We start from the raw sequence: 13,677 nt of genomic DNA, 5'->3' as shown, positions 1-13,677 counted from the left end.
CTGCAAAGGAAATAGGTAACGTTGACTGCCCTCCAGCCAAGAAAGAAAGGCTCAGCCCAACTTGCTGCTGCTTCTATTGCACACTGTGATATGCTTACAGTGTGCAAATAAATCAAAGCAAGCTATTTCAACACAGAAAGGAGCTTGCACAATTGTAAAAGATGAGAGGCAAAACTAGAGTTTAACTTTACAATTCCTGAATAAAACCACTATTGTAACCCTACCCTAAGTGTCTTCATCAAATGCTTATTTTAAATAAGGGCTTTAATGTGGTCCTGTCGCTATGATATTATTTGAAAAATTAACCTCTGGAGAAATCCCCTGGGAAAGATACTTCCGGGAGAATCCATATATGTTTGGTCACCCACACCTCTCACCATATCCTCCTGCTGACCTCCCCGTCTAGTGTCAGAAAGAATTTGTTATGTAAAAGAACGGTATCCAATATGCAGGAACCATCCTGTAAGATCATGCCTGATCCAAAAACCTAAATACTGCATGATGCCAATGATTTTTTTGTTGTTTCCCTTGATCTAGTTTTCATGTTGTGCGCATGGCTATTATGAGACATGCACAGTACTGTACAGCCATACAGAACACACACAAATATGAAAGATCAAACTATTTCTGCAGATGAAAAAAAAAAAAGCTTTGACATTTACAGTGCCTCATGGAAACTGTTAATTTTCCTTTAGCATATATGAACAAGCAAACACCAGATCCTCATAGAACAGAACAGAACCTATAGATAAAGGGCTATACTTCAACAAATTACATATATACCCAACATAGTGTATACATTCTAGTAATGTAGAAAAAAAATACACCTCTACATTTACCACTTCTGATCCAAGACAATAAATCAAATATTAAGATCAAATTTTCCACCTTGAGTCTGGTACTTTCCTATCAATGTGTGTGGTGTCATGATGCAAAGATCAACAGAGCTCGCTAAGGTCTTCAGAATGAAAATTGTGAATTCAGGCAAACAATTTAATTTCAACCTAACCTAACCTTCTATATAATTCAAATGACTGCTAATTTGTCCATATCAATGTTGAAGTATCAAATGATGGAAATGTTATGGTTTGAGGTTGCCTTGCTGCTATAGGGTCTGAGCAGCTTGCAGTTATCAAGTCAATTTATGTACCTACAAAAAGTAATTTCTGCTAAAGTGAACAATACTAGCTTATGCATCCAAGGGTGCACTTACTTTTTACACAATACACCATTCTATCGTTTGACATTTTGCTGAATAAATTATTAAAAATGCCAATTCCTTTTATTTTCTCATTTAAATATATCGCACTCAGTGTTCTCCCCAGCCCCTCGGGTGCACCACCCAGCACTTTTCAGTAACCACCTGGCTGTTTTATGGTGGTTACTGATGAGTTGGGTCATAATACAGGGTCTGCCACCCACCTACAATTTTATCCCACCCGATTTAAAATAAAATTCTGGGTTTAGTACTGACTCTTATTTTTAGCATAGTCTGAATAAAGATCTTGTCTGGTTTTTTATGTTGAAAAAGTCAATTTTGATGGGGTGTATATATGTTTTCATATGACTATGCAGAGGCTGATGTTGCAGCTGGAATACTACTTAGTATGAAACAATCTGCCAAAAGCTAGTGTGCAATTGAAGATGAACAGATTGGATTTCTAAGCTGTGATGTACCTATAATAAGTTTAAAGGTCCAGCTCTGCTATTGGGATAGGGGATGTGTAGGAGGAGACCTTGTGTCATATTTTTTTTATATCTGTAGAAAAAAAGGGCAATTATTTTTTATAGTTTCAACTGGGTTTCAACTTACAAAATAAAGATATAACAATTAAAAAGTAAACAGACATTGCTACAATCAGGTATATACACACTCCAAACACCATATATCAACAAAACCAGATGGCTTAGGACAACAATAGCATTTCTGCTACCAGAGTCTTCAGACTCTATATTTATTCTGGGTTCATGTAAAGAACCCTGGGACCTCTCAGGGCACGAGAAACTGCATAATATTGTAAACCAATTTGTTATTCCATATTTACTAAACATCAGACTTTGATTTAGAGTTTTACAATTTAAAAAGAGTATTTAAAATAATGACACAAATAAAAATGACATAAACAAAAGGAAGGAACTTTTACTTATTCTGTTGCACAACTTTTACAAGTAATTAGGCAAACAAGCAATTCCTGTAGCTCTCAATGAAACTTCTATATTTGGCAAGTTGTGTGCTTCACTTTCAGCTGTGCTAACTTTCAAGAATACCTTGGAATTCTAATGAAGACCTATGAAAAATATTTTTTTTTTTTTTTTTTTGTTCAGAATGTCCCGATAGTCTTAAGATTGTATTGTTCCCTGCACAGACCCACCATGTTTCACAGTGGGTATGTTCTTATATTTAAAAACTTTTTTTACATCCTGTGGACATGCAACTTGTCAAGAAGCCCAAGTTTTGTCTCACCTGTTCAAAGCTGCGTACACACGTCAGATTTTTCTCGCCTGATAATCGGCATCGGCCAGATATCGGGCGAGAATCTGGGGCGTGTACAGTCGGCGTCGTCCATCGTCCGTGGATCCGTCCTGGCGGATCCACGAACGATGAGCGATCCTAATGCAAGGGAAGGGGGAGAGCGCGCAGCAGAAGGTTCACGCTCTGTCGCTTTCCCCCTCCCCTCTCCATAGAGCAGAACGGTGCTGTATGTACAGCACCGTTCATGCATCGTGTAGTCCTTTGTCGTTGGAAAGGATCGTGAAAGATCCTTTCCAACGACAAAATTTGCACGTGTGTACGCAGCTTAAGAAACATTATCCCAGAAACTCCTATTTAATATACCAACAAATGTGTTATATGTGATATCTTGATATTCTTTGCAAAGACTCAAGGCATTTTTTTTGAGAAGGTAGAAAGAACAATGTGTTCATTTAGACTGAAGGGGGACACAACCCCAGGCTGTCTATTTCCTACTAAAACAAAATTTCAAGACAACCATATCCTTATAATAAGCAAGAAGGAAACAAGCTTCACAAGACAAGGATGATGGCTCAGAAATCCTCTAAAGTGATAGAGAAAAGAATATAACATTCCAATGACTTGATGATGTGATGTGAGTGACCCACAGAGACTATGGGGGAACAGAAGTGTTACGAATTATCTACAAGCTGATTCGTAGTTCTCATGTCATGGCAACATCAATGACCAGAAGTCTAGTGCATCACTAAAATGAACAAAGATTGGGGTATTTTTGGGGTGAGTTTATTTTCCATCAAACAAACTCATGTACTACTATATAGTTGTTAATAGCACAATCAATTGTACAATCAATTTAAAACATAAAGAAAACAAATTTTAAAAAAATGTGAAATAACATCTAGATTTCCTTAAACCTTGTATTCTCGAATTGTGATGTACATGATGCATGGTCTTCCAGGGTTCTGGGCACTACAGGTAGACATGGCCACACAATGACAAGATGTCAGTTAAGCTGGTAGGTCCTAGCACCAATGTATGTCAGAATGTATACTACAATGGAAGTGCGTGCGCAGTAATGACAACAATCACTAGAAGTACCAGGCGAGGCATATACTGGCAGAGTTACTAGAACCAAATTGAATCTAAAAAAAAGCGTATATCAATAAAAGATGTACTGACCACAGATAAGGAGAACACTACCATAGACCTACATTCACTTTTAGAGTCAGGAGGTGAGAGGCCTTTTGAGGGCATGCATTGGCTGCCCTGTCACCTTCTGTAACTTATAAAAATCACATAACTTCCCAGCTTTTAAATAACAAAATTACTGTGCCCTGTAGCCTATTACATTCTTTTACATACACAATAAGAAGACCGGGTGGGTATCAGCTTGAGGACAGGGTGGTTATCAGGATGAGATCAAATAGTTACTAAAGTAACAAATGGAAGACTTCTGGTTACCACTAAGGCTGCATACATGTTAGAACTTTGTTGTTGAAAAGGATCTTTCATGATCCTTTTGAATGACAAAATACTGAAGGATGAATGAACGAGCGCTGCTGTATGAAGAGGGGGGGGTGCAGAATGAGTAAGCGCTCTCTCCCCTTTATTTGCATTACAGTCATTTGTCGATTCACCAGAACGGATCCATGAATGGCGTCAGACGGCCGCTGTACACGTCAGATTCTCGTCCAATACCAGCCCTGAAGCGATAATCGGAAAAAAATCATCTGATGTGTGTACGAGGCCTTACTCATAAATCCCACGTCCTGCAGGTAGCCTCACACAATATAGGTTAGGCTAAATAAGGTAGCAAAACATTCATCTGTAACCGGTAATACTGCAAAGCTAAAATAGTTTAAAACTGAATGTCCAGATTTTTGTATAAGCCCCAATTGTTGCTGCTTCTCTTTAAAGATATGCTGTCACCTTGCTGATGCATGGCAAAAAAGACACACCACTCAAAGGGCAAAGTGCTAATGTCTCTATGAAAAACCCCCCAGCCCACCATATATACCTTTCCAGCCCAAAGTTCAAGAAACCAAATCTCACAAAGACACTCCGGCACTTGTACCATCTCAAGAGATCCCAGGATTCTGCTAGAAACACCAGTGATGTAACAACTATCTGGACTAGAGTGAAATCCACATGAAATGTTTTCCTACATTGTTCCTCAGTTTCTCAACCAGGGTTCCCTGGTGTCCTAAGGTTCCCCCAAAGAGTGCTAGGTGTTGCTTGAGCAATGAGCAATTTGTGCCTCACAGGTCAGTTTAGGTAACCCCATTCTTCCTACTGTCCACCTAACGTACTGTGAGCTGTGCATATAATAAATATATATATATTTATAAATATAAAAAATATATTTATAAATATAATAGTTGCACTGCCATAAAAGAATATTCATGCACCTTTTTTGATGTATTCTGATGGGTTAGGCAACCCATGTTAGAATGCTTTAACCCCCTGATCGGTAATCCTGAGTGTGGCTCAGAGTAAAAAAATCATGCTGAAAGTGGTAAACCCAAGCCACATTCGAGGTAGCTTAAAATATTTTTAAAAAAAAACACTTACCTGGTCCTATCGGCGTTGTCCAGTGTCCTGCCTGTCGGATTCCATCCTCTTGCTCTGATCTTCCGCTGGCAAATGCACTGACGTTCCCCGGGAGTTCCCGATGACGTTGGTGCGTGCAGGAGGTGCGGTGGGAAATATATATTATTTTGTATTGGATTCAATCCAAATTACTGTATTTAATTCCAATACAAAGTAATTATTATAATATATTATATATATATATATATATATATATATATGCTACTGTACAGTTATATTACAGGTTTCAGTATTTTTATGCACCCTTGTTTCAACAGATTTGTGTTTTTTGATTTAAAGTTTATTAATAAATTTGTTAAATATTGGACATATTTAGCCGAGTTATGCCTAAGAATTATAGGCCTACAGTGTAAAATAAATTTTCCTATAGTTTTTGGCATAAAAATACTGACATAATTGGACCGCCAAGGAGGTAATACACCCCAACATTGTGAATGGGCCCATATTATTGGCATTCACCAGGTTTTTAGTGGTTGGGGAGGTCTCGGGCATAAAAGCCCCTGCATAGGCTTTTTTAGACAATTGATGAATTATTTACAAGACGATATATATTCCTTCCTAATGGACAAGCAGTGATATTGGAATGATGCCAGACATGGTATATTACAAGGAGACTATTACAATCCTGCACAGCCCAATAAATGGGAATGATAGGTGTCTCTATGAGTCTAGCAAAGAAAGTGAATCCTATAAAAGCTTTTTCTTGTACCATGAAATGAATGATGGCCCCTATTTCCCGGTGTAAACATGGATCCCCCCTATGGTCTGTGCAGAGATATTGGCAGATCAGGCCTAATCCTCTGTGCCCACCTATGATCACCAGGTAAAGGGCCAGTATTACCATAGGGGACCCCATTATATCACATTGTGCCCCCTGCTGGCAGGTGAGCAGGGAAGCAATGTTAGCCCTTTCACACAGGTATGTATAGATGAGGCAGGAAACCCTACAAGCACTGGGAGGATGGTGGGATCATCTCTATAATACAGATCAGGCTCCCTGCACTCCTATATAGATTCTTGTAAACCAGCACCACTCACCTGCTAGGACTGTCCAGGTGCCCTGTACAGGGGGGAAATCACCCCCAAAGGGTCAACATTCACAGTCTGCGAACGCAGGCACCCAGCTCACCCGAAAGGATCAAGCGAATGCTTTGGGTAACACAGGAAGAACAAGATACAGCCTGCAGCAGCCCAACCAATCGTAAAGCAGAGTTAAAGCGACATAGCCAATCCGAGACAGGGAGGGGAGGGACATCCTTCTAAAGCTGCAAAGGGGACGGGAGAAGAAGGGGGTTTGTGACGTCTGAGGCAGGCAGCTGTCACGTGACGTGTTGCCAAGTGTTGGGCATCATATGGTGTAATGTGTACAGAAGCTGTGTAGTTGCTGGGGTGAATGGTGATGGAGGGTCATGTGTGATAGAGCTGCTCATGAGGAGCCATAACACACGGTGTATATAGAATGGGGATTGGTGGAGCTGCAATCTGCTGGCTGCAGACACACACGTGAAAATGAGAGATAAGCAGCAGAGCTGTCCATGACAATATGTCAGCTTCCCAGTGCTGGGCTCTGCTGCTGTGTAGCCCCACCTCATACATTTGTATATTATATAGTAGCTGACATGTAAAACACTTCTCATTACTATTCTGTTACTGAGCTACAAACACACCAGTATAATATTATTACACAGTATAAAGCGCCAACATATTATGCAGCGCTGTACAAAGTCCGTAGTCAGGTCACTAGCTGTCCCTCAAAGGAGCTCACAATCTAATGTCCCTACCTCTGTCGTTATTACAGTCTAAGGTCAATTGAGAGGGAAGCCAATTCACCTAACTGCATGTTTTTGGAATGTGGGAGGAACCAGAGTACCTGGAGGAAACCCACACAGACATGGGGAGAACCTGCAAACTCATAATATTGATAGCCTGGAGTGTATGTAGGGGAGATGGCAATGGTCAGACATGGGGAGAACCTGCAAACTCATAATATTGATAGCCTGGAGTGTATGTAGGGGAGATGGCAATGGTCAGACATGGGGAGAACCTGCAAACTCATAATATTGATAGCCTGGAGTGTATGTAGGGGAGATGGCAATGGTATTGTGGGCACTGAACATACACATCACCTACTGCATATGGCCCACAGGGTATATGAGGCCTGACATCATTTTATTTATGGAAAGCCAAAGGGGGAGTAAGGGTGTAACAGCTTTCCTTTAGTATTTTTACCTATTTTTTTTAAATCAGCAATGCTCAATTTATATCTTAGATTGTAAGCTCTTCAGGCCAGAGTCCTCTCCTCCTCCTGTGTCACTGTCTGTATCTGTCATTGCAACCCCTATTTAATGTACACCAGGACATACATTAAAATGGTGAATATTAGATTACCATGGACTCCCCCAATCATGAACCAGTTCATATTTATTACCGAATGACTCCCAGAGGTGTGCTGGTGGGAGCCTCTCTCCAGACAAGTCTTTAGGATATGGGCAAGACTAGGGGGTCTCTTTATAAAGAGTCTGACATTCCCTGGTGGAGAATCTTCCAAGTCCATGTGTCTCAATATCAGGCATTGATTCTCCACCTGAGAGTGTTCCAATGAATGTCAGATTCACTGTTTTAGAAATACAGGTGGTCCCCGGGTTAAGGACATCCAACATACAGACGACTCCTAGATACGAACGTGGCTTCCCTGCTGGCTCCTGTGCAGGATAGAGGCTTGAAGGGGGGCGGTTTGCATGACTTGCAGAAGAAATCTTTTGCTAAACACAGCTGAGGTTAGGGGTGATCTTTAATGACCAAGACAAACTCTGCAGTTTTTGTATATTAAAGCAAAGCTTGCTCCAGAATTTAATGAACGTTTAGGCTTCATAAAGTTTTTTTTTTTTGCTTTGTTTGTGATTAGCTCACAGTGAGGATTTTATACAGTTACTGGGACCACACTGCCTAATATTATGTTGAGACAACCATCTGTCCTAATCGCATTTATTAAAATAATGTACGTGTTCCAAATTACATACAAATCCAATTTATGAACAAACCTACAGTTCCTATCTCGTATGTAACCCGGAGACTACCTGTAGATCTCTAAAAATGATACCCTCGTTCTCTCCTCTTCCTTTGCTAGGCTACTTAATAAACATTAGGGATGAAATATAGTAAATTGTGTTTTTTCATTTAAAACAAATGATACTTGTATGTCGTGGTGTTTTATTTACTTATTTTGTTGCATTTTAAATGTTTTCCCTGTACAGAGTATATGTAGCAAGATGTTTTTCTATTTACAAAGCTTATATACAAATATAAAGATTTCTTTTTAGCCATGTCATGTGATAATCATTGAAAATTTTCATTGGCCATAACTAAAAATGAATATCACTTTTTAAAAACAATCATTTTAAACTTCCAAGTAGTAAACATTAGAATCATTAACCTGCTGTGTTATCTATGCACTGAGTGTAATAACTGCCTGGCAAGGCTCAGCCTCTTCATGAAGATCCTGTCATCTCCTGATCTACCTGATCACTGTTCAATACAAAAAACATCCAGGTGGAAGGAGTAACTGTGCCTCATGCCTGACCTGCGAGGGGGTTACTGTAATATATGACAACTAGTAGTAGGTGCCTCGTACTTCACTTTTCCTTGGATTTTTACATTTTAAACAAGAAAATTGTTAACAATCCTTGGGAAATATAGACTCAATCCACACCAGATAAAATCACACAGAGCACACCTTCGATCAGATGTGAGGACATTCTTAGGAAAAGATACCAAGAAGAGATTCTTTGGTCCTGTTGTCCAAACTACAACTGATTGGTATGGCCAGACTTAAGCAGGACAATACAGAGATTGACAGTAGTACAGCAGCACAGCATAGTGAGAACATCAGGAGACATTAAAATGTCTAATAATGAACCTTCCATAACTCTGGCTTTTGGCTGGAAAAATACATGACAGTCTAAAGCTGCGTACACACTTGCAATTTTTGTCGTTGGAAAGGATCTTTCACGATCCTTTCCAACGACAAGGGAGTGCACGATGCATGAACGGTGCTGTACATACAGCACCGTTCATGCTCTATGGAGAGGAGAGGGGGAGAGCGACGGAGCGGCACCGTGCTGCGCGCTCTCCCCTTCCCTTTCATTAGGATCGGCTGTCGTCCATCGTCCGTGGATCCGGCAGGTGGATGGACGACACCGACTGTACACACGGCAGATTTTTGCCCGATAATTGGCCGATGCCGATTATCGGGCGATAAAAATCTGACATGTGTATGTAGCTTAACTCAGGGGTAACAAACTCTGGCCCGGGGGCCAAATCTGGCCTGGAAGGTCCATTTTTTTGGCCCCCAAAGGAATCCTAAATATGAACTGCAGCTGGCCCACCGCTGCATTGAAATAGCGCCACTACTACAATTCCTGGCATCACTTGCATCTATAGACCAGCAGGCTCTTTGCCTATGTGTGGCCCCGCATTGACTGTTTTATAGACGCAAGTAATGCAGGGAATTGTAGTAGCGTTGCTATTTTAATGAAGAGGGACTTCCAGCAGTGGGACACTCATTTAGCCCGCCTCAATTTTTTCAATTTGAAAAATTTTAGGTTTGGCCCGCGACATTGTCTAAGTTTTTAATTTTAGCCCACTGTGTATTTGAGTTTGACACCCCTGCTCTAACTAAACAATTGCTGGGGAAACTTTTGCTACCACTGAACATCAATGATGGAGCACCATTGTTATCATTGAGGCATAGTCATTTTTATTCACACTGACTACTGATGCAGGAACATTTCTTACACCCACAGACAGTTACAGGGTTGTGTTTAAATCCCATCGAAGCAGGGAAACTTTTTACTGCCACTAGCTGCTGGTGCTGGAGCACTTTTTTTCCATTTCTGCAAGGAAATGTGTTTAGCCAATTGACACAAAACCATTTATTACTCTTATTGGCCACTGATGCTGGTGATTTTATTTTCTCCTACTGACCTATGGCACAGGGAAATGTATAACTCCCAATGACTTCCAGTGAAGGGGAATTCATGTACTCCTACTGCCTACAGTCCAGCCCCCAAACAATCTGAAGTCTCAGTCAGTGTACTTGCCCTATGCTAAAGGTTGTAGACCATCTATCATTTAGCATTGAGTTTAAATATATTTTGGTAATTGCAAGAAAAAAAAAAATCCACAGAACCAGACTAAACAGAAATTGCCCCGCATAGGAATAAATTATTCTGGGAATTCCTCTTTTGCAACCCTTAATTTATACTATGCAAGCGCCTTCTACTGACAGGTTCAGAAAATTTGAAAAAAGTATTGATTTGGGTGTAACAAAGAATATACGTGAATTTGGCATTGAATGTAAGATCTGTGGGAATACCCTATCAAGTATTAGAATAATAAACTTGAATTGCTAGCTTTATTCATGTATTTATTTTTTTGTGTTATGGAACAACAAAAGCACAGTGTACAAATTGTGCAAATCTAGGGACAGGCATGCCTAGGTAGCCCTATCCTTTACACCAGAGCACCAGACTTGCTCAAGGCAGCTGATAACACAGGTTGGATGCTCATGATCTTCCAGGCTTGTCATACAGACATAAAGCCCAGTTCCAGGCATGTGTTTTAATGAAATGGCCCCCAAACAGCATTGAACTTTAACTTGTTGTATTAGGTATTCCTCTCAAGCACCTTATATGCTGTTTGTATATATACATAGTTTGTCACTTCTGCTACTAACTGCCAAATCTGGAGTCAGGAAGTTGTTTCCCTCTGGTGAACATTGTTTTCTCTTGATCTAGCTAGCTATGTATGATTTATGTGTCAGATATGATTTATATGTCAGTGTAGCCACAGTTAAGCTGCCTATGACCTGGGAATCACTGAGTTGGGCTTCAATAGTTGTGTATTCTCAATGATACCGTAATAATGAAAATAAAGATATGACCGTCTCTCTTATTTCTGAATTATTGCTTTAAATGTAGAATAGATCCAGTGCTGGACACAGTACCCATGCACTGTCAGACAGTAGCATAACCAGGAAACACAAATGTGACTTTCCACCTGCCAGAGAGGTGAACATTAATGATCTTCTTTTGATTAAGTTTTAGCCTTGAGACCCAAACAGACAAAACTTTTTGTTTCTGGAAAGCCACCTTCACTATCTATTCCTTGTTACATCCATGACCTAGTTCTTTGTGTCCTCTTTGTGAATATGTTGTCAGTTATCTGTTCTTTCACCCTTTAAATTGATAGGAAGTAATGAGAAATCTCTATTATGGCAAGCCTTTTCAGAAGTATTAGTAGGATAGAGGATGCAGATTTTCTCTCTGCCAGCTTGCTTCTGAAGTATTTCTTATCGTCTTACATGGTTTGGTGCAGGAAGCATATTCTGCATCCATAAAAACTAATTTGGTTACAAACAGAACTTAATCTCCCATACACATGCTAGATTTTCATAGTTAGAGATAATTGTTTGTGGTCTTCTCTGGTGACAATCTAGCATCAGTACAAGAGTCCTAGAATGACATTTAGCTATCCACCATATAATTTCTGCTCAGTTTCACCCTCTCCCCTTGGCAGGACAGATTGCTCATCTACTATAGCTCTTGTTTGTTTCTATTGTCAGCCGAAAAGACCTCTAATAAGGAAGCTTCAGAGAAGTTAGGTTGACCTAGTCTTTTGACCCCCAGTCTGTATTAAAACATCAATTCTGGCTATATAAAATTGGGGAACAGATGGAATACCAATTTTTTTTGCAAGTTATCATTGTAATAAAAGATTGTTTGCAGCTTAGGGCCCCCTCAAATATGAATTGTTTTCCCAGATGACCATCATATCTGGTATCCACTGAGTTTCAAACCTTTTCCAAATCTGTTATCATTTCTTCCATCAGCAAGGCTAACTGCCGTTACTTGTATGTTGTCATTATCAGTTTCTGCAGTGCCAACCAGTGCCAACAAACTGTATCTGTAACTGTAATTTTTGTGGTTGCTCATTTGTTGCTTACAGTGGAACACAATATCCTATATGTCATTCACATATCATTACTATTCCCTCTTTGTTGCCTAAGTATTGCCATGATTACCCATCTATTGTCCATGTATTAGCACAATTTTTTTTGTCAAAGTATTGATATGGTTGCCCATTTGTTGCCTGTGTATAGACTGGCTGTATTACCTATATATTGTCATAACTGCTCATTTGTGGCATGTGTACTAACCCCATCACCTATTTATTGGTTACGTGTTAACAAAACTGCCTCATCATTGCCTAAGTTTTGCCATGGTTACCCATTTGCTGTGTATTGCCACTGTTGTCTAAAAATTGCCGGTGTATTTTCAGGACCATCATTTTGCTGCCTAATTACATCAATTTTGTTCTTATAAAGTCACAATTTACAATGTGTTGGCCACATTTGTTGCCTACCTACTATGATGATTATGAATGTGTTGTATAAAAATGTTGCAGTGTTGTAATATTACATTTACATCACTACCTTCTGACATTAGATGATGATAAATCTGACATTAATTTAGATGCAATATCGGAATTATCTTGCAAAATCTTGTTTTCACATGGTAACACTTAGGCTGCTATTAATATAAATGGGAATCAGACATTCCCTCAAACATTTCCTGGTGGGAATTCAGGTCTATATGTTTCAATAGTAGTAAATGAATCAGATTCGCTATTTTATAAACAGAGCCCTAAGTGGTTACTGCTTAAATTGGACCTTTTATTTACCATAAAAGAGTAGACAACTCTTTTATATAAAGTAAAAAAAAAAGTTATTTTTCTAACTGCAACACCCTTTTTTTTAAAAGCGATGAAGCATTGCAGCGATTAAGACAGAATGGGAGCGCAGGGCCTCGTAGGATACCTATGTCACGCATCCCGGAAGGCTGCTTTGATCTCGGGCATGCGCAGAAGGGGCATTTTCCTTCCATGGGAGGAAAGAGATGCCGATCTCACACATACGCAGTCCCTTTTCCCCCCCTCCCCCTTTACATCAGGCTACATCACCCGATCTCATGCCTGCGCAGTGCAAGATAGGGTGATGTACCCAGAAAAAGATTGACGATGGTGGCGCCTGGCACCGGGATGAAGAAGAATTTCAGGACAAGATGATACCTGATCGAGGGACGCTCGAGAGATCTGCGGAATTAAAAGTAAGGTGTGGTTTTTTTTATTTTTGAGTTTAGTACTGCTTTAATAATAATAATAATAAAAAAAAGTTTTGATGGTTATAATACCAAACTGATGGCATTTTTTACCCAAAATGTTTAGGAACACTAGGGTTCTATTTATGTTTTAACACAAGATTCACCCAGCTTTTTCTCACACATTTTCAGTTGAATCCAATTAGAAAAGCATATAAAAGTTGTGTGTAAATAAGTAATATTTTGCCTTGTACACATCAAACTCCCAGAGAATATTGTTTTTATTGTTTATTTTAATAAATGCTTTTACATGTTTGAAGGTTAAAATGTATTTCATAATAGGGCAGAGTAAACAAACAGAAATCCATTGTACCGCTTTGTTTTTTAACAATAAAGTTTGTACAAAGAAAAAATAGAGCCGTTCACCTCCACAGTTGT

General features: G+C 39.5%; 1 protein-coding gene across 1 annotated transcript in view; it reads right to left on the bottom strand.

Moving 5' to 3' along the window:
• HERC2 (HECT and RLD domain containing E3 ubiquitin protein ligase 2) overlaps positions 1–6,272 on the bottom strand; it is a 97,661-nt gene extending 91,389 nt beyond the window's left edge. Inside the window, exon 1 of the mRNA XM_072402339.1 lies at positions 6,122–6,272. The gene's annotated coding sequence lies outside the window, so the exon portion shown is untranslated. The remainder of the gene's footprint in view (positions 1–6,121) is intronic.
• Between the last annotated feature and the right edge of the window lie 7,405 nt (positions 6,273–13,677).

The sequence above is a fragment of the Pyxicephalus adspersus genome, chromosome 1 (assembly GCF_032062135.1).
Source record: "Pyxicephalus adspersus chromosome 1, UCB_Pads_2.0, whole genome shotgun sequence".
NCBI lineage: Eukaryota > Metazoa > Chordata > Amphibia > Anura > Pyxicephalidae > Pyxicephalus > Pyxicephalus adspersus.
This window is presented reverse-complemented; position numbering and strand designations above follow the sequence as displayed.